The sequence below is a fragment of the Onychostruthus taczanowskii genome, unplaced genomic scaffold (assembly GCF_017590055.1).
Source record: "Onychostruthus taczanowskii isolate IOZ18803 unplaced genomic scaffold, ASM1759005v1 scaffold4, whole genome shotgun sequence".
NCBI lineage: Eukaryota > Metazoa > Chordata > Aves > Passeriformes > Passeridae > Onychostruthus > Onychostruthus taczanowskii.
Genome location: NW_024501459.1, coordinates 23858836 through 23882353, shown reverse-complemented (window position 1 = coordinate 23882353; position 23518 = coordinate 23858836). Strand labels below are relative to the sequence as shown.

The 23518-nt window shown below is 39.7% G+C and overlaps 1 protein-coding gene across 1 annotated transcript in view; it reads right to left on the bottom strand.

Moving 5' to 3' along the window:
* OXR1 (oxidation resistance 1) overlaps positions 1-20351 on the bottom strand; it is a 259126-nt gene extending 238775 nt beyond the window's left edge. Inside the window, exon 1 of the mRNA XM_041412597.1 lies at positions 20249-20351. The gene's annotated coding sequence lies outside the window, so the exon portion shown is untranslated. The remainder of the gene's footprint in view (positions 1-20248) is intronic.
* Between the last annotated feature and the right edge of the window lie 3167 nt (positions 20352-23518).

Genomic DNA, 23518 nt, shown 5'->3' with positions numbered 1-23518 from the left:
AAGTCAGATGTTGAAATACATTTTTCGAAGCGCTGAGAAAAAATAAAAATTAAAAATAAAGTCACCAAGCTGTATAGAGAAGACTAAAAAAACATTTTTCCTCCATTTGTGCTAACTTGCAGTTCCTCCTGTTAACAAAATGAATTTTGTTAGTTCGTTACTTTGTACCCAACAATAAACTGGTTTTTTCGTTTTTTAACACTTTAAACATTTTTCTTTTTTTAGGATTTTTTTAAAAATTTATTTCACCAGATAAGACTGAATAACAAAACTGAGAATCAGTTTATTCTTAAGATCTTTCATATAGGTCTGCTGGGAGGCACAGTCAGCAACTCAGAAGTAGAGTCAAGAGGGATGTCATTGCCCTTGGGTAGCCAGCATTCATCACAGCAGGCAGCCTTTATTGTCCAGCGTGCTGTAATAGTTTCTCAGTAGGGAAGGCAGCATGTAGTAGCATGATGACGTGCAAGATAATGCCTAAAAACACAAAACTGTTTGAAAGGGTCTGTTAGGAGGGAGTGTTTACAGTGGCAGTGGAAGGGAAGAAAGGCAGAATGACCTGGTTCTCTTTTTAGTCATGAACGCTGGTAAACATTTTTCATTCTGCATCATGTTCAGGGAACCCAAATAAGTTTCCTTCCATTATGCAGTTTTTATTTGGTCATTGCTTGCTTACCTCTCTTCTGCAGTTCTCTCCTTAACTCTGCCATTTATGACATCTTTTTTACCCAAAAGAGAAACTGAATATAAGCAAGAAACACTTAGGTCTTTAACATACAACAAACTGCTTCATAGTTCCTTGTATGATAGGCAGATCAATATGTCACTGAATGTATTTTACTTACTTGAAATGGCTGGAGAAGCTGAAGTCACAGAATCATAGAATGGTTTCTGTTGGAAAGGACTTGAAAAGATCATCCAGCTCCAATCTCCCTGCCATGGGCAGCAACACCTTCCACTAGACCAGGATGCTCAAAGCCACATCCAACTTGACCTTGAACATTTCCACTGACAGGGCATCCACTGCTTCTCTGGGCCAACTCTTCTAATGCCTTACCATCCTCACAGAAAATCATTCCTTCTTTATCTAATCTACTCTTTTTTCAGTTTAAAGCCATTGAAGTCAGTTATGACTTCATGAGACATTAGTCAGAAGTGACTTCATGAAGTCACTTTATGACTAATTAGAATTAGCTGAGGAAAAAAAAGAAAACAAAAAGGTTTACAGCCAATAATTTTATGCAGGAAAATGGGTAATTCAGATCCAAAATCTTTCTCTGAATATCTGGCCATAGTATAGCATGTTAAGCCAAATTGCAACTGACTGCAAATTTTCCATTAGAGACAAAGGTGCTGTGCACATGGGTATTTGTGCACACACGTGAACGTGAGCAAAAAAGGTAGTGCTTGGCAAGATAGACATTCTCCTGTTTCTCAGTAAGTCTCTTCCAGATTTCCTTGAATGAGATTCTGAAACTCTGTTTACAGCTTTATTCCTGATTAAGCAGCTCCACTCACCTCAAGGAACTCGGTTGCTATTCAGTGTGAATTAAAATGGCAGCAGTTGGCATTCTACCACATGGAGTAACGATAGATTCAGTGAAGGACTAAAACACCTGAAGTCAGGACCCAAAATGCCTTCCAGAAACCTGTAAGCTTTTCTAGTGATGCAAGGCAACTCTGATATCAAGTGCAAGAGGCACGAAGCCAAGACAGGGAGTAGGTGAGACAGATGCTTCAGTCTGCTATAGAGTTACTCAATTTTGCTTTACAGAGTATCTGTCCACTGATTGCAAGATACAATGTGCCAGGACAGGATGTGCAGCATGCCATCTTAGCAGTGGTGCAATAGTCTCCAGCATCAGAGCCTACTCTTTTACTTTGGGAAGATGCAGGAGTTCACTAAGCACAAAGAAATACAGCAGCTCCTGCAAGATTTTGGGAGACTTCACAAATAAATTAATATAAAATCAATTAAAAGTTCTTCTGATAAAGATATTACTTAGCCATGTGCTCTTTGGTCAGCTTCAGGTATACTTTTAGTTTAAAAAAAGAAGAAAGAGTAAATTGATTACTTCTCTGTTAGTAGGGGAATTTGGCTGCAGCCAGCACTTCTGAGTAATTCACAATGTCTAGCTACTTGTTTCTGGATTTGACATTTTTAAATCATGGGGAAAAAAGGTCATGTAAAAGGAAAATGAGTTGCTACACACAGCAGTAGTTAGATCCACAGTCACCACTACACTCTCACTCTGCAGCTGGGATTCATGGATCAAGTGCTGATACTCTGAATGGGCATACAGTAGGAAAAGCTATCCAGGGACTTAACTTTTCATAGAAAAGGCAACAGGAATACTATCACCCCACTGCCAAACTAAAGCACCACTGACACAAGAATAGATATGATTGACAGGGTATAAACTGGATTGAGGAAAATGCAAAATGTGAAATCTGGTCCTATTTTCTCGGTAAAATCTCCACAGTATTACCCAACCTGACACCTTTTTGGTTGGCTTAATCTTAGAAAGATAAAGTTATGCAAGCAAACTTCCAAGGATGAGATGTCTCTGAGATTCCCACTAAGTAACTTCTGCTTTCTGTGTGAGAAATGGAAGATGCAAGCCACTGGATTATTTTACATGTCACAGCAGTAATATCTTTTTAATAATTTTAATTCCTTCTCAAGTACCTTATTAGGAAACAAACCTACTTTATGTTCCTTCAGTCTTGCAGATGTTTTGCTTTCACACAATTATAATATAGTCATATTGCCTCTCAAGACAGTCTCTACTGAGAAGCCAAATTAACACTCAGCACTTTAAAGAGGTAGAATTTAAGAGTTTGGTGTTCACTTTTTTTCAGCCAACTAAATGACAAGCATGATTTATTTTGCCTAATAAAAACAAGAGTAAAAAAAGTAATAGAAAAAGACAACAGACCCAGCAGTGGAACACTTAAATACAGCTTGTTATTAATCAATTTATTTCACACAGTGGTTTCTAAGCAGCACAAGTGTATGTGTACTTTGAGCCCATAAAAATAATGGGAGTGAAAAACTGGACAGTAATTCTTAAAGGATGCTGATCACTGAGGATTAAAAGCATTGCATAAGAACATGAAAACAGCACTAGGCCCTCCGCTGTGGGATAATGCAGTTATTTGAGAAATCTATGGCAGAAAGCTCTGGCTTCCATTTTTTTTTTTTTTTTGGTGCAATTTAGGTAATGGGGAAAATGCGTTATGCTCTTCTGAAGAGGCAGTGATGAAGCACATCCACAACGAGCAAGGTCAAAAACTGTATCTGTTTACAAACAGGCAGATTACAAATCTGCTAACTTGCATCCTGAAAGCTCCTTACTAAGTCAGATTAACATGGAGTTTCTGTTTATCATCCTGACATAGCTAAAGAACATAGCCCAAAGAATACAAATCAATCCCTGTTTTAGATACTGTAAACTTCACTAAGAGCTGCCTGCCTATTTCCTGAATTTACAGGAGAATGTGTACAATATTTCCAAAAAGCTATATAGGAATCACAACTCATCTATCCAGGCTCATAATCTCATCTGTAACTTAAATGGATTTCTGAAGGTTGAAAAAATAGTTTACTATATTTTATTAATAACTAAGGCCTTCAGCATATGTATGTATACAAAACAGAATTAAGAAACTCTTTGGCCAGCAATGAATGAACAGAACCACCATGTTGAAATGCATAAATCTAGTGGGGCACACACCCCACTTATGGAGGTTTATGGAGATAATTACTTTAAGTCATTCAGGACTAAGTATATGTAGCAAATTACAGTGATTGCCTGGATTGCCCTGCCTGTCACCCCATCATAGGGTGTTACAATGGTTCTGCCTTTTTGGGAAGCAGAACTACTGTTTAGAACCATATTTGCTTCTGTCAGAAATCCCATTTTGCAGTGAATGCTGTTTGTCACAGCTCTAAATGTAGTTTTTAGAGCTGACATCCTTCCTTTCACTAAGATTAAATTAAGGGTGCAGAAGAGAGAAATTAAAGACTCAATATTACATATACACAGAACTTAGGAAAAATTTGGTTTACATATTCTGCCTTGTAATAAACTAAATATCCTTTCCTCTAAGCCCTTAGTCTACTTCTGGGTTAGAGAATGCAAACCATTACTGTTCAAAACATGTTGGTTTATGAATGCACAAATACACACGGGAGAGAAAATAGAAGTGAACAAATATCAGTACATATGTTTAAGAATGTGAACTCCAGGTGAATAAAGCAGCCCAGATGGCAAGTGATGGTGGCAGAAACATGCCCTGGGTCCACACCTGCTCCCAGAGGGACCTCCTAGCAGGCATCCCTGCAAGAAATCACAGTTTCCCAAGGAGGGGTAGGCAAAATCTGGAAAACAGGAAGATTTTACAGAAGGGACACACTCCCACGAGACTGTGAGGAAAGAGGGCAAGCCGCTCACAGAGACGACTGGGTATCAGATTTTGTCTGTGATTAGGCTTATCTTTAAGCTATTACATTTTTATTTGCTGCTATATGTCTATGACCTAACGATTGTATTTTGCAGCAGCCACATGTAGGTAAAGATTAGAAGAGTTCATTCTTCCTGAAAAATAGTCTTACCTTTTATTTTCTTTTTATTTTTCCTAAGCAGTTTACAAAGGAAAATTAAATCTAAAATGAAAAACTGCAACTCACGAGACTGTCTTCAAGATTCTGCTGAAGAACTTCTCTTTTTTTTTCTTTTTGCCTTATCTCAATGCTACATGTTCCCTAGTTTTCTTCCTGATATGAAAGGATGCTGCTGGGCTTCTTCTTGTTAATTAGAAACAAGATCTCAAGACCAATCTAGCAACATCAGAAGAAACTATTTCCTCCATGAATACTTCCCAGTGATCCTCTGTTATATGACAGGAATTTTAAATATTGTAAAAAATTGCTCACAAATGGCTGAGCCTAAATTACCAACTTTGCATATAGAAGAAACAACACTTCACACAATACTAGATACAATACTTCATCTGACTGCTAAAATGCAATTAGAAAAAACTTAAACCTTCCCATTCAAACTGAACTATAATTTCCAAGTAGTATGTGCAATAGAACCTAAAGAATTTGCAAGAAATCTAGGTCAAAGCAATTTTATTTTTGACTTTGTGAAATAAATAAAAAAAAAAAAATAAGAAAATTGATGAATCCGCATGAAAATTAACATGTTTGAGAGAGAGAGAGAGAGAGAGAGAGAAAGGCACAAACATACTCAAGACAACATAGATCAGCTTGGACATGAAGCAGTCTGAAACTGTATGTACACACCTAAATATACTAAAAAATATTTCCAAAGGAGACCCTCTTTATCTAACATACCGCTGGTCTCTGGTCCCAGTCCCAGTCTGAAACAAATAACTTCAAAACAAACTGCACCAGAATAACAGTTTGGATTAGTATCTTCTCCAGATGGAGTTTTCAACTTTATGAGCAACAAGTAGCATGAAATCTTGCTGCCAAAATTATACCCACTCCATTCTGAGCAGAGGAAGAAGCACAGAGATGAATTGGAACAATGTAGGTTGCACTGAATACACATCTAAAACAGGCTTTATCCTAAGCACTTGAAAGGACATGTACAGTGAATGAATCAAGATATCAACATCAGAGCATTCACTAAAACACAGACTAGAAAAATTCTAAGTAAATGTGTATGACAAGACCAGAGCTGGATCAAAAAAGTCCATCAAACTTCCTAACAAAAGCCTGTAAAAACAGTTCTGTGCTCAGGTTGTACATAGAAATTTGCCTCAGTCAAACAGAAAAAGCAGACTGATTTCACAGAAGGGAGCTTCTTGACTCATAAAACTGAGGTCATAAAGTCACTTCTCAAGAAGAAATTAAAATATAAAACAAATTAAAATTCACCACTGGAGTAATGAAATAGCACATAGGTTTACTTTGTCAAATGAGAGATATTGTAGAAAATGTATGAATCACACTGACAAGGAAGCAATTGAGCAAAAACTACAGCATTTTCAAAAGTAAGAGGCATAAGACTCACAGTTAGATACTCAGGAAATTTAACACCACAACTGGAGAAATTTAAAAGCAGGTTATATCAATTCCAAAAGGATCACTGTAAAATATCAGAAAAAAATGCTCAGTTTGTTAGCATGCATCTAACATCTAGTTTTGCAGCCAAACACCCAACAATGACTCCTTGCTTTTAGTTTTCCTATAACAGGTACATAAACAAAAAAGAAGTTAAAGGGTTGAATTCAGTTACCTGTACTGCCACTTACAAAACATAAAAACGAAAAATGCCATCCTTAAACTTAACCTGAAAAATAAAGACATAGTATTTGTGAGGGCTGAATTTAAGAAAATAAGGCAGTATGTCAAGTAGTTAGGGTCATTCATGGATAGAAAGATAGGCACTGTCATTGGGAAATTCAAGAGCAAAGTTCAAATTTAGTTATGCAGAATTCAATGATGGAGCCTGGCAAGATAAGGTCTTGTGTTCACTGTGCCTTGGCATGCAACTTTTTGTCTGATTTCAACCATCATCACCACACACAGCTCTTACTCTCCTCAGTAAAAGCCCAAATATTTTTAAACTTTTAAAAATCAGTAAGAATTTAGCACTGCAGAAAATCATGCCTAGCAATGACTGAATTTGATTCTATTTAGGAACAGCTAAGACCCAAGATTTAGAACAGCAAAAAATATCAGCACAGACATTACACTGCTTTGACCTTAGCATTGGAACAGAGTAGCCAATTATATGAACCTTTTATTGTGATATTTCTTTTTTTTTTTTTTCTGGCCAATTACAGGTACAGGGATAAGACAGGAGCCGCAAGCACTGCATGTACTCTTTTATGTTTTGCTTTCATCACTAAGAATGCTACAAATGCTACCAATACTAAAGTTTTCTTATTTTGAAGATAATTTATGCCATGACAATTAAGTTCTGTTGAAGCCCTAGATTCTATCTTATGAAGCTGTAATTCCACTTAAAATTCAAAAGACAAACAATCTAATTATTTGGTTTTTTCAGAGAACTATGAAATTATGAACTGTTACTATTGTTTTGTGAACCTTTACCAATCAAGTTGTTTGAGAACATTTCCTTAAATCTACTTGGGACTGAAAACAGCATGGAAACATAAAAAGGACTGATAAACCTGGAGAGACTCAGAGGTATTTGTATTATAATATTAAAGTGCAAGAAGTTCTGAGTGACAGAAAATGGTAATTGAAAAGACAGATCTCAGACAGAGAAGCCTCAGGAGAGAATATCATGCAAATGGCAAGCACTTCAATTTTAAGATGGATTTGCAATTTTCTATTTGTAAGTGTTGATAATGCCTTAAGATCAATAAGACAGAAGTGAAACGTGGTGGGTATTCAAGTCTCCATTTGCAGAGTTTTAAGATTTATAAATGCTCACATGGGACATTTCAATTACAGAAGAAGAAAATGGGACCTAGTTATGCCTTTGTAATAAAGCTAATTGTACAGTTAATCTTTTTCTAAATAAAACTTAGAATTGGTTTTAAATTTTTTCTTATGCTTTTTCCTCAGAAAGATATATCTAGGTGTTTCTTAATGTTCTAACTTATTTAGCAAATCATTATGAATATGAAAACCATCAAAAAGGTTAAGTAATGTCTTATTTTTTATTATTAGATTCAACTCTATATGCAATGATACCAATGATAACAGTGCTGCTTGCTCAAGTGCTACCAAAATGACACTGGACATTCATTCCACTGTTTAGTAGCCTGATTTTTAGGATTACAATAGCAGAATTGAAATCAGGGTTGAGCAAAAACAACACACATTACCTACCAAACATTTTGACAGATCACTGAATAAAGGTCAGAAACATGCCTGCTTTAGGAGGCTGTTCTCAGCAGGTTAACACAGGAAGTGGGTGATATGGGACTCCTCTGGATCTCAGCAGCGGAGGAGGAAGGGGTTCTCATGTATTCTTGCAGTTCCGGGTGGAAGTCCAAAGGAAAGCCTACATGTGCGTCATCCTCAAGCTTAGCACAGTTCTTTTTTTAGCCAAAGGGGGCTTATCTTATTACCCTTCTTAGCTGTGATGTCCACATATAACCTGAGAACTGCATCATCCCAAAAAGTACAGGCAGAACAGAGAAAATGGGACATCCAGACACCTGTGCCCTGCAAATGCCTAACTGACACTGTTGTTAGTTCAGCTTTGTACATCTTGTTCATGTAAAATCATACTGCTTCTTTTCTCTTCATTCAGGTAAAACTGATACACTGTAATGATTAAACCCATGCCTATGAGTTTTAAAAACTCATATGGCTTTGTTGAACTAGACTGGAAGTCAGTATTTTTTCCGCCTGGCTGGATGCACACAGGAGTTTTTCACCAGCAGCTGATGATTCAGGCTGTCTATATTTGTGCATAGTTTCCTCTATTCTGTTTCTGGTATTAAACTGAGGCTATTACAAGCAGTTTTCACATAATTTCAGGTGGTCTACATTAGGCACTTTTTCCAGCAATATTCAACCATGGCACTTGCAAAGCAATTCAGGGAATAAGAGGAGCAAGAGTGACAACATACATTCTTACCAAAATTACTTCACCACTACCCAACAGAACAGGAGGCCACAAATTACCTCCCCTTCACTGCAAATGCATGCACATAATGGGGGTGCTGGAGAACAACAGAGCCCTCTGACAGAAACCAAACACTATCACATAATTGAAATAAAATTTCAACACTTGTCAGAGGTTATTTATTTAATGTTGGTGCAGGCTTACAAATTCTCCATTCATGTAGAAAACTCACTACCATGACTATAGCCTCATAAGTAAGAGATGGAGCTTAGCCTGCACCAATATAATTACAACATTTTCTGAGTCATGGACAAAAATCTGGCCCATGCTGATACATTATGCAGAGCATCTATAAAAATGACTGTGCTGAAAGCATTAAATAAGAGCCATGACCATGGAATGGGAAATGTCATTATTGATTCCACAATACTAAATTTATCCTTCACACAACAAATAGAGGGACATGAAAAAATGAACACCTCAAAAAGATAATAAGAAATTCAACAACAAAAGAGTCCACTGCCTACTAATTATTTTTATTCCGGTCACCCAGTATATAAGCCAATATTTACCAAAACATGTGAACTGTGAACTACAATGTTTCAAGGTCATTCCTTTCCAGACATAAACAGGATTTTAGCAGGAATCAAATTAATTGGAGGAGAATGAAGGGGGGTTTTGCTCTATTCCTGTAATCTCTGTTTTACTGGCAAGCACAGTAGAGGTACTTGCAATTTTTGAAACAAAAGAGTTACACAAAATACTGCAGTATAAAAAACATGCAAATCATTTTTCTTGCCATGTCAGGCTGGGAATTGCAAAGAACAAAACTGAGGCATTTGTTCCTATCTATACTACAATTAAAATACTCAAGGGTTTATATCACAGAATGAGGTCTCTCCTGACCACACCACCAGCAATATGTTTTGCAGCCATTCTCTCCATTGGGGTGAACAACATTTAGGTACCATTAACATAAAAAAAGAAAACAAAAATCACAAAACCAGTGGTGCTTCACCAGAACATTCCTTATGTGCTTTAAAAGCTGATTAAGAAAAAACTACAAATTCATAGTTTTAGTAGCATGCATATCCAGTTCATGGCAGCTTAGTTCCACCAATTAACCAGAAAGTAGAAGACAAAAAATACACATGGACCTAATTATAATAAATATATAAATATAAACATGATTGCTTCTCTCTTGATGAATAGAAGGTAGGAATATTATCCACACATGCTCAAAGCTGTTAGCAATACACTATCTGACCCTTCACCAACACATAGGAAGAACCTATTTTTCACTACTTGTTAATTTGTAGAGCTGTTCAAGGGAAAATTATCCAGCTCTTCTATATGTTAAAATAAAATTAGTCAAAGTCTTTCCTTGTCCTGGACTCTACAGCCTGATGAAGTAGCTTTTCAAGGGAAGGGTTAAGCTTCTTTGTTTTACTGAGGAACTATTGTTGCCTGTACAGTTTTATTTGGTTTAGATCATAAATTCATAGCAAAAACATCTGTTGATAGGAAAGATCAGAACTGGATGTGATCTTTCAAATCAAATACAGATAGCATGCAAGAAAGAAAAAAGTACAAGTTTAGGCATGAATTTCAATGTAGTAGTACTCATAGAGACTAAGCCATAGTTTCTGTAATCTCTTGTCACAAGCTTTATTAGTCAACACCTTAATTTAAGATTGAAATTAAATATTGTTCTTGTAGCTCACCTTTAACCAACCACTCTCAAGTAATTTTATGATACTAGGCTCCCAAGTGCAACCATCCTTAAAACACACCCCTAGTGGTCTCACATAAATTACTTTTCTGAATCAGCATTTTTTAAAAAAAGGAAAACTTAGTGTAACCAACTAGCAATACTAAAAGTGTATCCATAATAACTAAATATTCAAAAAAGCCAAAGTATGCAGAGGCAGGCTAGATGATTTGGGGTAGGCAGAGAAAAGTTTTGATCCAAATGGTTACCTCAGATTCAGTGCTGTTCTTCATTTTTAGGAGCCATGCACTCTTACAAGTACATTAAATCATTATGATATAAATGCAAATGCTCATTTGCACTGAGTAAAACTTTCCTTCATCCAAAAAGATACATATATTTTGTGCATTTTATGTTCTCTTCAACATCAAGGACCTACTTGAGACAACTTCAAAACAAGTATCACAAAAAATTACTGTTTCAAAGAACAGAAACTTTTTCTAAATATCACATACTAGGGAACAATGACAGTAATCTTGTTTTAGCTGAGATGATTTACCAGAATGAAGTGTTTCCTGTGTTCTCCTAACTTTTCTTACATGAGACAATAGATATGTGTTAGGAGAAAGCAACTTACAAGGTTATATTCTGAAGTCCTTCAGGAATAATGTTGTGTTTCTAATCCACAATCAAGAAATGGATGATAAGCTTGTTTTCTTTGAGGAAAATACTATCATTTTACCTTTCTTTACCTGTGAAGAGGTATGATTAACAATGCACCAAGAACAGTCTGGAAGATGTAATAAGATTGTCTTTCAAGTTAGCCCATTACTTGTTTCTTAAGCATAAACAGATTTGCAGAATTCAGATGTCCTACAGCTCAGAGTTGGTCACAATCATTAATTTATCACAGTTCAGGTTGTATTAAATGGGAATCTTCCTACACAAAGACACATGACAAAACACTAGTGGTTTAAAATTGCAACAGTCCAGAACTCCAAACAAACTTGAGTAATATAATCCTGGCATGGAAACTGAATGCTGGATGCACTGAAATTTGCATGGTGCCACTGGTGAAGCACTGTGGTATAAAATGTCAGGTACAAGCACCTAAAACACTACAAGCTGCTGACACCAGCTTCACTGCCTCACACCACACCAGTCTGTATTTCTGTAGATTGGCACATTTTATATTCATTTAGCCCCACTTTTTTCAGACTACTCTTTAAAATCCTTCTAATAATCATCACAGAATGATTCAGGTTGCAAGGGACCTCAATGATCATCTGGTTCCAACCCTCCTGCCATGGGCAGGGGCACCTTTCACTAGACCAGGTTGCTCAAAGCCTCATCCAGCTTTGCCTTCAACACTTTCAGGGATGGGGCACCCACAGCTTCTCTGGGCAATCTGTGTCATGTTTCAACCTCCACTGAACATAAAATTACCTAAATCATAGGTATTAAAGCACATTGGTCAATGCTTTTGCCCTTACACGGGTATAAAACTGGCAAATGTGAATTAGTACACCTGGAAAATATTTACATAGCTTTGGAAAATTGAGTTATTGTGCTTTTCAGAGGAAGTTATTAAAACCAAATCATAAAGATCTTTAGATAATAAGATGTATACATAGAGGTATACATTTGGAAAACTAAAACCAGAAAACTGATCTATAACATGACTGAGCATTTTAAAAATGTGGAATAAATACAGGACTTTTTTTACTTTTTTTTCTTTCTTCTTCCTTTTGGATTCACTCAGACAGCAACAGACAGGTACTTTCAATGTAGTGAGTTGTAATTAAAATAACTGCAAAGGGGAAGTAGAAAACAGGATGCAATTAGCAGTTACAGGAATGTGGAGATCACGGAGATGGAACAATTTCCTCCCTATCAATGACAACTTCATATTTCCTCAAGATTTCCTTTATTTCAGCTGAAGAAAGATCCATGGGCTCCAACCACTGGTATCTTATGTTCCCCAAAGGAGGCGACAGAAGATGAGATATCTATTCATTAGGAAAATTCATTTTTACTGCCCGTTGCCTCAAAATCTCACCAAACGTGTGCCTTCGGGCGTGTACCTGTGAAATTGAAGTGGTTAGAAGTGACTGAGGGCATACTGGGAGGAGCAGTAACAAGTTTGCATTCTGCCTGTGCTACAGTTTCACCATGTTTGACTCACAGGACCTTGAAATCTGGGGAAGGCAGAAGGTAAAGGAACCTGGGGAAAGTATGTACGGGAATGCGAGGGTATCTCTTCTGGATGTTTCTCAATATTACTATATTTGCAATACCTTCCCTTTAAAGCTTCATTGAGGTCAAGCTTTATATCTAGGAATAATCTAAGCCTTACTCAAAACTTCCTGCAACACTATCTGCAACATTTTCTGCAACATTTGTGACACTGCTCACCGTGTCCCCATAAAAAAGCCGGCACAGATTGCCCACAGAAGTGGTGGATGCCCTATTCACTGGCAGTGTTCAAGGCTTGGTTGGATGGGGCATTGGGCAGCCTGGTCTAGTGGGAGACGTGCCCATGGCAGGGCAGCTGGAGCTAGATAATCTTTAAGGTCCCTACCTATAATGTCTGCTTACATTTCATTCCAAACCTTGCAAACTCCACCCAGCCATGCTGCTCCTCCTCCTGGCCAATGACAACCACTGCCTCCATCTCTGGGTTTAACCACTTTGCAGACCTCTGCTAGTGCTGTTGGATATGATGTATATATGCACTAGAGTTCCAGCAGACATATAACATGATTTTGATGATATTTCCTTTATGGAAAGTATCACACTCATCAAAATCAGGACTATCTGTACCTTAATTCTGCCTTATTTGCTGCTGCGTGCATTCACTTACTCTCACTAATGATTATGCAAACAGTTGCGCAGATCTCTTCTTTCACAGCCACATTACCAGTACAAGGGGCTTTTCTCCCCCAGTTCAGAAGGTTGGTTGTACTTTGATGGGGACTTCATTAGGTACCAACACCTCATATACTGTGGCTGCTATTTTCAACACGGTTAAGAGCCACAGGTCACCAAGTGTCTGAACAATCTTCTCCAAAAGGAGAGATTAACAGCTTTACACAATTTTCAGTTATGTCTTCACAGAGCACTGCACTTGTTTCCACCAACACTCAGAGAGCACCATTTACTGAGTAAGCATGTAAGGAATTTGGTGTTTAGTGTGATCAGAGTTGTTCAACCTATAGCCTTAGGGTACTCTAGTTAAGTTCTTCTAGGATACTTCTGCCAGAAGTATCAATTTCCCCATGAGCCTGTCCAAGTATCAGAGTATTTCACCAACATTAATGAACTTGTCTTTTCATATCATGCTCTGTTGTGCAGCTAGTAATATCTTCATTTTACAGATGTTCCTGCCATTTCAGTTACTGCCACCTCAAAAGATTCCTTACAATTCCTTATACTTAGCTATTCAACTGTTCCCATTTTAGAGGTGTCTAAGTCTCTTATTGCTTCAGGTAAAACTTCTCACTGGAGCACAAACTCAGGTATGTAAGATTTCAGGTAAGGCAGACCCTAGTGGGAAAAAAAAACAAAAAACAAAACCACAAAAAGGAGGTATGACAGTTTGCATATGCAAGGGGTTTCACAGTCAAGCATTCCACATGGACCAGCCAATTCCTGCTACTATCATCCTTTCTGGCATATGGAAACTGCATGCAAAGAAAGACACAATTTATTTTTGCCATGGTAATATAGTATGGCAACAGAAGGTATGAGTGGGAATTCTATCAGTAGTTTAAGTCCACAAATAAAATTAGAGTGGTTCTTTGAAAGCTATTCAAGCAGAAAGTACAACAAGGGGATTGAGATTTCATGTAGAAGTGAGATTGACTACTAATGAGTTAGCATTAGTCCTATGGCTATAATATTTCACTGCAGTTAGTGTTTATAGTCACTCCAGGAAAAATGAAAAAAGGAAAAATAAAAGTAATCCCAGAGAAAATTACTGAAAACTCAAGGACAGTAACAATAAGATTCCAATGGAGAATTAAAGCCAGAAGAAAAAAACACTTTGCTTCCCATTGCATCCTTTTTTCTTGCAATTGCTTCTTGTAGTCCTGGTTAAGAGTTGTTTCCTTCTCTAAAGGGGATTTAAAAGCTGTTACAGTTTCTCTTTCCAGAAGCTACAAAAGATACAATATTAATTGATCAATCACCTTGGAATACCCTTTTATCAACAACATGGATGCTCTGGCTTTTTTTTTTCAACAAAATGCATAAGACCACTTGGAATTCAACTGTCAAAGATTCATATGACTGAATAGATTGGATTTACATCAGTGGTATACAAATATCAATTTCTGAAATAGAACAGTATTAATAATTTAAAATCAGAAAGGAAGTAAAAGAAAACTCACAAGTGAATCCAATTGCACTGCAGTAACTATAAATATTCACACTTTTAGTGTGCTCTGTATTATTTATGAAATATGATTTATTACTAAGGTTTTATATAGCTACGGTTAGGTTAAGGAATATCTAATAATGTATTTACAGTTATTTTAAGAAGTATCTTCATGGAATCTGATTGTGTTATGCTCTGGGGAAAACCACAGTTCTGACTACAGTATCAAAGTCTTATCTTTGTATGCATGTCATATATAAAGTTTATGTAAAGATTTCTGGATGCTATTTATCTATGCAAGTACTTCAGTTGAACTATGTTTTACCTATGAAATTTGTTTCACATCTATGCGCCCCAGAAGCATTTTATATGAAGGAACACAGGAGGCAGACAATTCTTTTCTGCTTCCACAAGTCAAGTTCACAGTGAAATAAATGAGAATTGTATATATAATGTCTGGAAAGAAAAAGCATACCATTTAAGCAGCCATGCTACGAGTTCACGTTGCATATTTTTTCTCCAAATTTGGTGCTTGGGTGGGTGAGATCACCCACTGAAGACAGACAGGATGGATTCTAGTAATCTATCCTGATGGCTGTGAGAATACCTTCCAGAACAGAAGTGGATACCAAGGGTATCAACTGAACAAACAAGGTGCCTACACTTTCAGGAGGCAATATCTCCAGAGTCATCCCAGGTTTGAGACAGAACTGCTACAGCCTTGTTTTACATGGTCAGTAAGAAACATCATACATCCATGATTGCAAATATGTCAACTGCTCTTCACAGGGATGCAAAGGGTGAATGTCCCAAAGTGTCAGTCTTTGGTCACTGATGACTGAATAATGTGTAAACTGCAGCAGTGGATCTTGCACAACTAAGGCTCCCATCCACAGCCTAACAAAGTTCCACAGAAATGGTCTTGTTTTTGCTAAGGTCTGTTAAGCTCTGCCTACTGTTCACAATTCTTTTCATTCATCTTTCACTGTTGACTACTGATAGATTTCCCAACAAAGAGTAAGACAACTTGTACCTACTTCACCATCAGAGCTTTCTTTACAGTCTCTCTTTCCTATTAAGGCCCTGATTTTTCATGCCCTTACCATTTAATTTGTGTGCAAAGGTACTGCACATTCAGAAAAGCATTTGCATCCAGGACACAGTAGGTGCATAGCTTCCAAGAGGCAGAAAACAGTCTAACTGACAGACACAAAAACAAAACAGGATTGAAAATACATAAACAGCAAAAGATTTGATGAACTCAGTCTTATCAAGAGGCCTTCATCAATTGATACAGATTTTCCTATTAAAAAATTGGACACTAAGTAGCTCTTTAAACAGGCAAATAGCCAGACCTGATAGCTGGAAGTTGAATAAAAACACTAGCCTAAAAATTAGATAATAATAGCAAAAACTTGGGGTAATTAATAACTGGAAAGTGCACAATGGACATACAAGTGTTGAGAGGGATTTACCCCAAAATATTAAATTAAGATTTTTTTTTTTCTAAATGGTAAGTCTCATCAAATCACTTCAAGTCCCTCAAGGTCCCTTCAAGTTTTACAATGCCCACAACTGTGCTGGAGAAATCTCCTTGTTCCTTCACAAATTTTAACTCTCCTTTTCAAATCAGTCAGGCTTCCAAAATCGACCCACTGTTAAACAAAGTACTAACTTTGGGGTGGGGGAGGGTAGTGAATGTGGCCCAAATAATAAGGAATAACAGCTCAGAAATACATAAATTGATTTAGACTTATCACTCTAAGCCTGAAAATAACCAGCTCCAGCAAAAAGAAAATAAAGAGGAGACTGATACACTTTTCATATTCTCAAGCTATTCATGAAGGAACTCACACAATTCCATTTTTTCCCCTTATGTTACCATCCCAGTGCTATATGGGCAAGACATTACACATTGGCCCCAGAGAAAGTCCAGTCCTTTGTTTTGTGACAGGCAGGGTTTTTGCTCTGTGTTCATGCTCTGCTGAGAACTCCATTATGGCACACATCCAGCTTGTAGCTGTCCTCTCTGTCTTCCCTTTGCTCCCATGTCAAACATCGCTCTTCTTTCATGATTTCTCAATCATCAAATAACAAAGATAATAAGTGTACTCCTAAGGAGTAACAAAGTGATCCTCGTGACATTCAAGAGTTAGGGAGCCAACAGAGAAAGTCCAATCCTTTGTTTTGTAACAGACAGGGTTTTTGCTCTGTGTTCATGCTCTGCTGAGAACTCCATTATGGCACACATCCAGCTTGTAGCTGTCCTCTCTGTCTTCCCTTTGCTCCCATGTCAAACATCGCTCTTCTTTCATGATTTCTCAATCATCAAATAACAAAGATAATAAGTGTACTCCTGAGGAGTAACAAAGTGATCCTCGTGACATTCAAGAGTTAGGGAGCCAAACCTCAAATTAGCTCTCAGTAGATCACGGAAGACTGACACAGGTTTATGATCTTCCCCCTACTTCTCTCTCTCATTTCACCCTATTAGTAGGCAGTAGAATAACAACAACAACAAAAAAATATTAAATATGTCTTCAATCCCTGTTTTGCCAGAGTAATGTAAGAAAGCAGGAAGTCATCACTTGCTTCGGTGTATAGTGGAGAGATACAGCAGTAGCTTTACATACAGGAGGAACTCACTACTCGTACTGCTGCAGCCACAGATAAGGTTTTTCTGTGACAGGGGCATCTGCTCCATCTGAAAGATTTTAACCTGAAGATCAAATAACTTCCTGTTTTAAAGTGCATGACACATCATGAGATATCCAGGAGCTACCATCTCTGTATCTGTATCTAATCTTCAGTAAAACTTGTTGGAGCAGATGCTGGAATAGCAGGGTAATTTACAGCTCACTGCTGCAGGAGCCACACAAGCATCTGGCCCAGGAACAAAATACCTCTGTTGATATTAAGAGAGCAATGTCTGAACACCTGAAGGTCTTCCCCACGGCTTCAAAACATGCACAATCCTTTGCCTATCTCAAAATGCTCCTTCTGCCTCCGATGGCAACTGTTCACACACCAGAGACACCCTACCTAACAAATATCTGCTGCAATGAACAAGGAAGCCGTCCCACGTTCAAGTAAATGGCTTTACTACACAAAAGTATCAGTATCTCCTGAGCTAAGCCGTTCACAATCATGTAACAATCTTGTGCTAATCTGACACCCGACCAGGCTTGCCAGCAGTAACTGCTTGCTTCTGTAAGGTTGTCACCTCCCATATGTGTCAATAGTACACATAATTTAATGGTTTTGCTACCGTAACTTAAGAAAGAACAGCAACTTACTAAAGGGTGAAGGAGAAGTAAGTCACAGCAGCTCTCCAACAAAAACAAGTATATAAAGACCTTGTGAATTAACACACGATCATCAGTGCTGACAATCCTAGACTACTGCCTACTGCTACCAGCCCTAAAGAATCGTCACGTCTCTATGAGAAAAATTTATGTCATTATTATCGGAGTTTGGGGATCTGGGGGGTGGGGGGAGGAGAAAGTGGGATATAGTTTTTAAGTGAAATTCAACTAAAAAAGAAGTATTTTGACATTTCTTTTAATAGTTCTGTTATTCCCCCAAATCCAGGAGGAGTAAGTATGTATATTTCCTACAATGCAAGATGACACATTTTTTTTCAAACAAACAAACCCAAGGAAGATATTTCTTTAGATTAAGCACACAGTGAAGAAAAAAGTTTTTACAGAAAGACATGCACTGTGAAAGAAGATTAGTTACCTTTTTTTTATTTTTCTTTTTTCTGCTTAAAGGGAAATATAGCTGTGCAAACACTGCATCTGCTAACCAGACAATACGTAACCCCACTGTTACTATAATAATTTTTTCATCTCCACTAGTTGGGCTCAAACCTGGACAAGAAAAAATAATCAACTGAGACTGCACAGGAATTATAATTCACAACATATATTTTAAGGATATCCTTATATGCTCTATTAGCATATGCTTGACTATCAAAGAATCCTTATCTGGTTAGGATGCTGAAATAATTCTATTAATATATATGACCTCTGAAACTAAAATAAATAGTATTAAAACATCCTAACAGTAAAATACAACCCAAATGATTAAACAAATTATTACTCCAGGAACATAAGGAAAGGCATTTGGCATTTTTAACATTCCAACTTTGACTATTACTCATATTTTAAATAAATTTATTCTTTAAAATACTAGGTATTATTTCAGATCAAATCTAATCACATGAGAAAAATGGCAGGTTGCCATGCACAAGAATTTCCCTTCTTATTTCCCACTATGTTATCAACACAGGCTGTTCTTTCTTGCTGCATTTTCTTGTGGTCTTTTACAAGCATCAACTCAAGAATTCAATTTCCCCCCATTATCGCATACTCATAAAAATGGAACTGACAGGGCAGCAGTTTATTTGTGCACAAACCAGAGCTGAATCACATAAACTGGCTTTCAGAAACCCACGGATCAATTGTTACTCTCTGGGAACGCTGCTTCGGCGGGCAGAGTTGAGGGAGTCTCATTTGGGAGAAGGGAGAAGTTGAAGAGTTGCAGAGGTACGGAATCCAGGAGTCTTCCAGTCTCCACATAAAGCTAATTAACGGACGCAAGGATATGCACAGTAGGAATGGCATCTCCTGCGTCTGTAACTATTTTTAAATGCACCTAAATTCTGACGAGGCTCAACATACAGACATTTAAGCTTATATGAATATTCATGTCTGAGTACTACACCAAATCTAAGTCACTGTGCAAAGACAAGCAAGGCTTAAAAAATGTTAAAAGTTGGGTCATTAGACTGACAACACCTACAGACATAGTCAGATGAAAATTAAGACAGGCTGTCCACGAAGAGCATATTACTGGCCCTCAGTCCAATTCTTCCACCAGTGACACGCTAAGCCCTTCAAGTTCCCCTTCCCCTATTATGATTTTAATTAGAAAACTATCTTAATACAACTTTGCAAACATCAAAAACCTTCCTTTGAATAGGGAAGCAGCTTCTGAAACCTTTCCTCGGTTTAGAGCACATGAAAAGAAACTAGGTACACCATGCCGCTTTCAGCGTCAAGTGAAAAACTTTACGTTCCCTAGTATTAGGAACAAGTAGCGTTAAACCCATTTACAGGTGAACTGAACAACAAAACAACCATTTTTTAAAATTAGTATAAAAATCCCATTTTCAGAGGCAAAACTCTCGGGGCACACTTCGGTATTGGTTTGTTACTGACAATAAGTTAAAACACTGCACCTCCTCTAAACTGAAAGAACACCTAGAATAAATTGTCACACGAGAGAGCAAAAAACCTGTGTCGTTACAGATTCTCTCCGCAAACTGCTTCTTTCCTGCGGCATCATCTGTTAAATCAGAAACTCCTTTGAACACCGCATCCTCGCTGACTCTTACGGTGCGCTGGCTGCGCCGACACTCGCTCGCTATTTTCGCATCGCGCCCTCTCCGCGGGGCCAGCGGAGCCGCCCGCCTTTCCCAGCGCCGCTCGCAGCCGCGCACCGCGCTCGGAGCGCACCGCACCGCGCTCGGACCGCACCGCACCGCACCGCGCCCGCGGACAAACTTACTTGCGGGCGGCGGCGGCGGCGCCCGCGCCCTCCTTCCCGCGCTGCGAGCGAGCGCAGCCCCGGCGCGGCGGCCGCTGCCGAGCGCGTTCGGACATGCTCAGTCCCCCCGCCGTGCGGAACCTACCACCGGGGGGGGACGGGGGAGCGCGGAGAGAGAGGGGGCAGAGCTGGATGCTACCAAGAGGACGCGCTAAAAATAGGCGCCGCAGAAAGGAACAGCTGGAGCTTAAAGGGGCGGCGGCCCCGCGGTCCCCGCAGCCCCGGGCCAGGGGCGCCTCCTCCCGCCGCACGGGCCCTCCCCGCCGAGCCACCGAGAGCCTCTGCAACCGGGGCCTGCGCTGCCGCGGGGCTCTCCCCGCCGAGCCTGCGGAGGAGAGGCTCTGCGAGCGGGGCGCTGCCGGCATCCCGGGATGCCTGCCGTGCCTGCGATGCCGGCGATGCCGGCGATGCCTGCGATGCCCGCGCCTTTGCGGCGGGAGCGCTGCGGTGCGCTCGGCCGCCGCTGCCGCCGCCGAAGCGCGCAGGGTGCGCAGGGCGCCGGGAGCGCTCTGGGGAGCGTCCGACGGGGCGACTGCCGGGATCTGCCCGCCTTCACCCCAGCGCCGGGCCGGGAGCGCACCTCGGGGCTGGGCCGTTTACCTCGGGACCACGAGCGTACCTCGGGCCGGGCCATTTATCTCAGGGCCAGGCCACCCCGTGAAGCAGCAGCTTCACAAATGAGTTCTACATAGTGAGGCAGGGGATGCCGAGCGGCGTTTTCATGCGGCGTTTCGCTGGAGACATCTCCATCCTGCTTCGAGGCGTTAGCTTATGCGGACGAGGCTTGGGGAGGGACAAACACTCAGGGGCTCTCCCGCGAAGCTCAGAGCAGTCAGATGAGAATGTGGCAGGTCCGAGGCGAAGAGCGTGAAGAACAGCCCTCCTAAATATAGTTTTCTAGGCGGGAAGATCTATGCGGCAAGAGAAATTGCATGATCGCCTCTCACTGACACTACTGTGTTTCAAAAGTGGGAGCTGTTGAAACTGAAAGCCGCCTAAGTATTTGTGAATGGGAATTTCTGATGGGGTTTTTAAGCCGTGGCTTATCACTCTCTACTTTCCTGAAAGACAGACAAGAATAAACATAAGAGCATCACATTGTTTTAGATTTATATACATACTACAGATTCTAAAATTGTATTACCCTAGCAGGAGTTTAGAGGTATTTCAGAGGTATTACTGACTTCTGCTTTTGTGAATACAGAAAATTGCTGTTGCCCAAAAAAAATTAAAAAAAAATAAAAAAAAGAGGCATTTTTAAAGAATACTAAACTACATCTAAGAAAAAATATCAGACAACATCTGCATCATGATAATTTGCTATTTTGATGACATCATGTACAATAGTATGTACACTCAAGACCATGTTCAAAATGTTTCATTTATTTCATTAGACATGAGAGATCACTGGAAGTTCATTTTCATTGCAACTCTAACACAGCCTTCAGCAAAAACTACTGCGGAAAAAAACCCCTCAGTTACACGTAGGTGGGTATAATCAGGAAAGGAAGTGTTACTTGTCAGTACTGTCAAATAAAGTGAGAGCAAGGAAGCAATTTCCCTCGCAGACTGACATACAATGGCATAGATTATTAGACAAGATTGTGTAGGTAACGACTGCAGTACTTGGAGATATGGGAGATGACGTCACAAAGATTATAGTATTAAAAAGGGAGTGAATCAGGTTGTATTGGGTTTTTAAGGCCAAGCTTTCATGTGGGGAAAGGGGGGAGGGAGGGGGCATGCAGGAAGGTGGGAGGTACAGGGGTGGCATCTGTGAGAAGCAGCTGGCAGCTTCCTCCATGTCCAACAGAGCCAATCCCTGATGGCTCCAAAGATGGAGGTGCCACTGGCCAGTGCTGGGCCAATTAGAAATACTGCTAATGACTCTGTGATAACAGATTTAGGAAGAAATTTAACAAAGATTGGCAGTTGTAATTGTGGCCAGAGAAGAGCAGAGTTAGCATATATGAGGAACAGCCCTGCAGACCAAGGCTAATGGAGAAGGAGTGAAAGAAGGTGCTCCAGTCACTGAAGCTGAGATTCCTCTGCAGACCATGGTGAGGCAGCAGTGCCCTGCAGCCCACTGAGGTGCAAAGGGATGCAGGGGTCACCCACACCTGTAGATGAGACCCACACTGGAGCAGGTGGATGCCTGGAGGAGGCTGTGACCCTGTGGAAGAGCCAGTGGAGAGAGAGCCCTGCCCCCAGGCTGGAGCAGCCTGTCCTTGGAGCACTGCACCCATGGAAGGGTGACCCACACTGCAGCAGCTGTGGGAGGACAGTTGCCCATGGATGGATGGACTCACACTGCAGCTGTTCACAGAGAGCTGTTGCTAGTGAGATGGACTCACATTGGAGAAGTTCATGGAGAACAGTCTCCTGTGAAAGGGATGCCCCTCTCCTCCCTGAGCAGCAGGAGAAGCTTCACGTGATAAACAGATCATGACCCTCATTCCCTGCCTCCTTGAGCTGCTGGGGGATGAGGTAGATCTGCCAAGCAGGAAGGGTTGAGGGGAAGATGTTTTCAAGGTTTTATTTTATTTCTTATTATCCTGCTCTGATTTTGTTAGCAATAAATTCAATTAATGTCTCTAACTCGAGCCTGTTCTCCCCATTATAGTATTTGATAAGTGTTCTCTCCCAGTCCTTATCTCAACTCACGAACCCTTTATGTATATATATCTCTTCCTCGTCTAGCTGCGGAGTGGAGTGAGAGAGAGAGGCTTTAGTGGGTGCTTGGCATCCAGCCAGGGTCAGCCCATGTTCACAAATCCTCCTCATTCTCCTCATTCTCTGTTCTACTAAGACATGAGATACACTGTATACTCTAGTCCATGTCTTACAGCCACCATTACACTATGTATTATAAGAAGTTTTAAGCTATGCAGGAGGCATAACTGTACAAAGTGAGGGGAGGATTATGTAATTCTTTCAACTGAAGCTATTGATCTTGAGATAGACAGCAAGGGAAATAGAAAAGGCAGTCTTCTGAATGCAGACTCAGATTTGGGATAACAGTGGGGTAATGTATTTCTGGCTGCATCTGGATCTCTGCAGGAGCAGTAGGCAGCCTCTGGAGAATTTCCTAGAACAGTTTGCACCTTTACCATCATACAGATCTGGGTAAATCAGGAGACTGAAAGATGTCCTGAGTTTCAGGAGAGTAGCTTCCAGCTGGGGATTCATACTGTCTAGGGAGTTCAGAACACTCTTCATCAAGAGAACAAA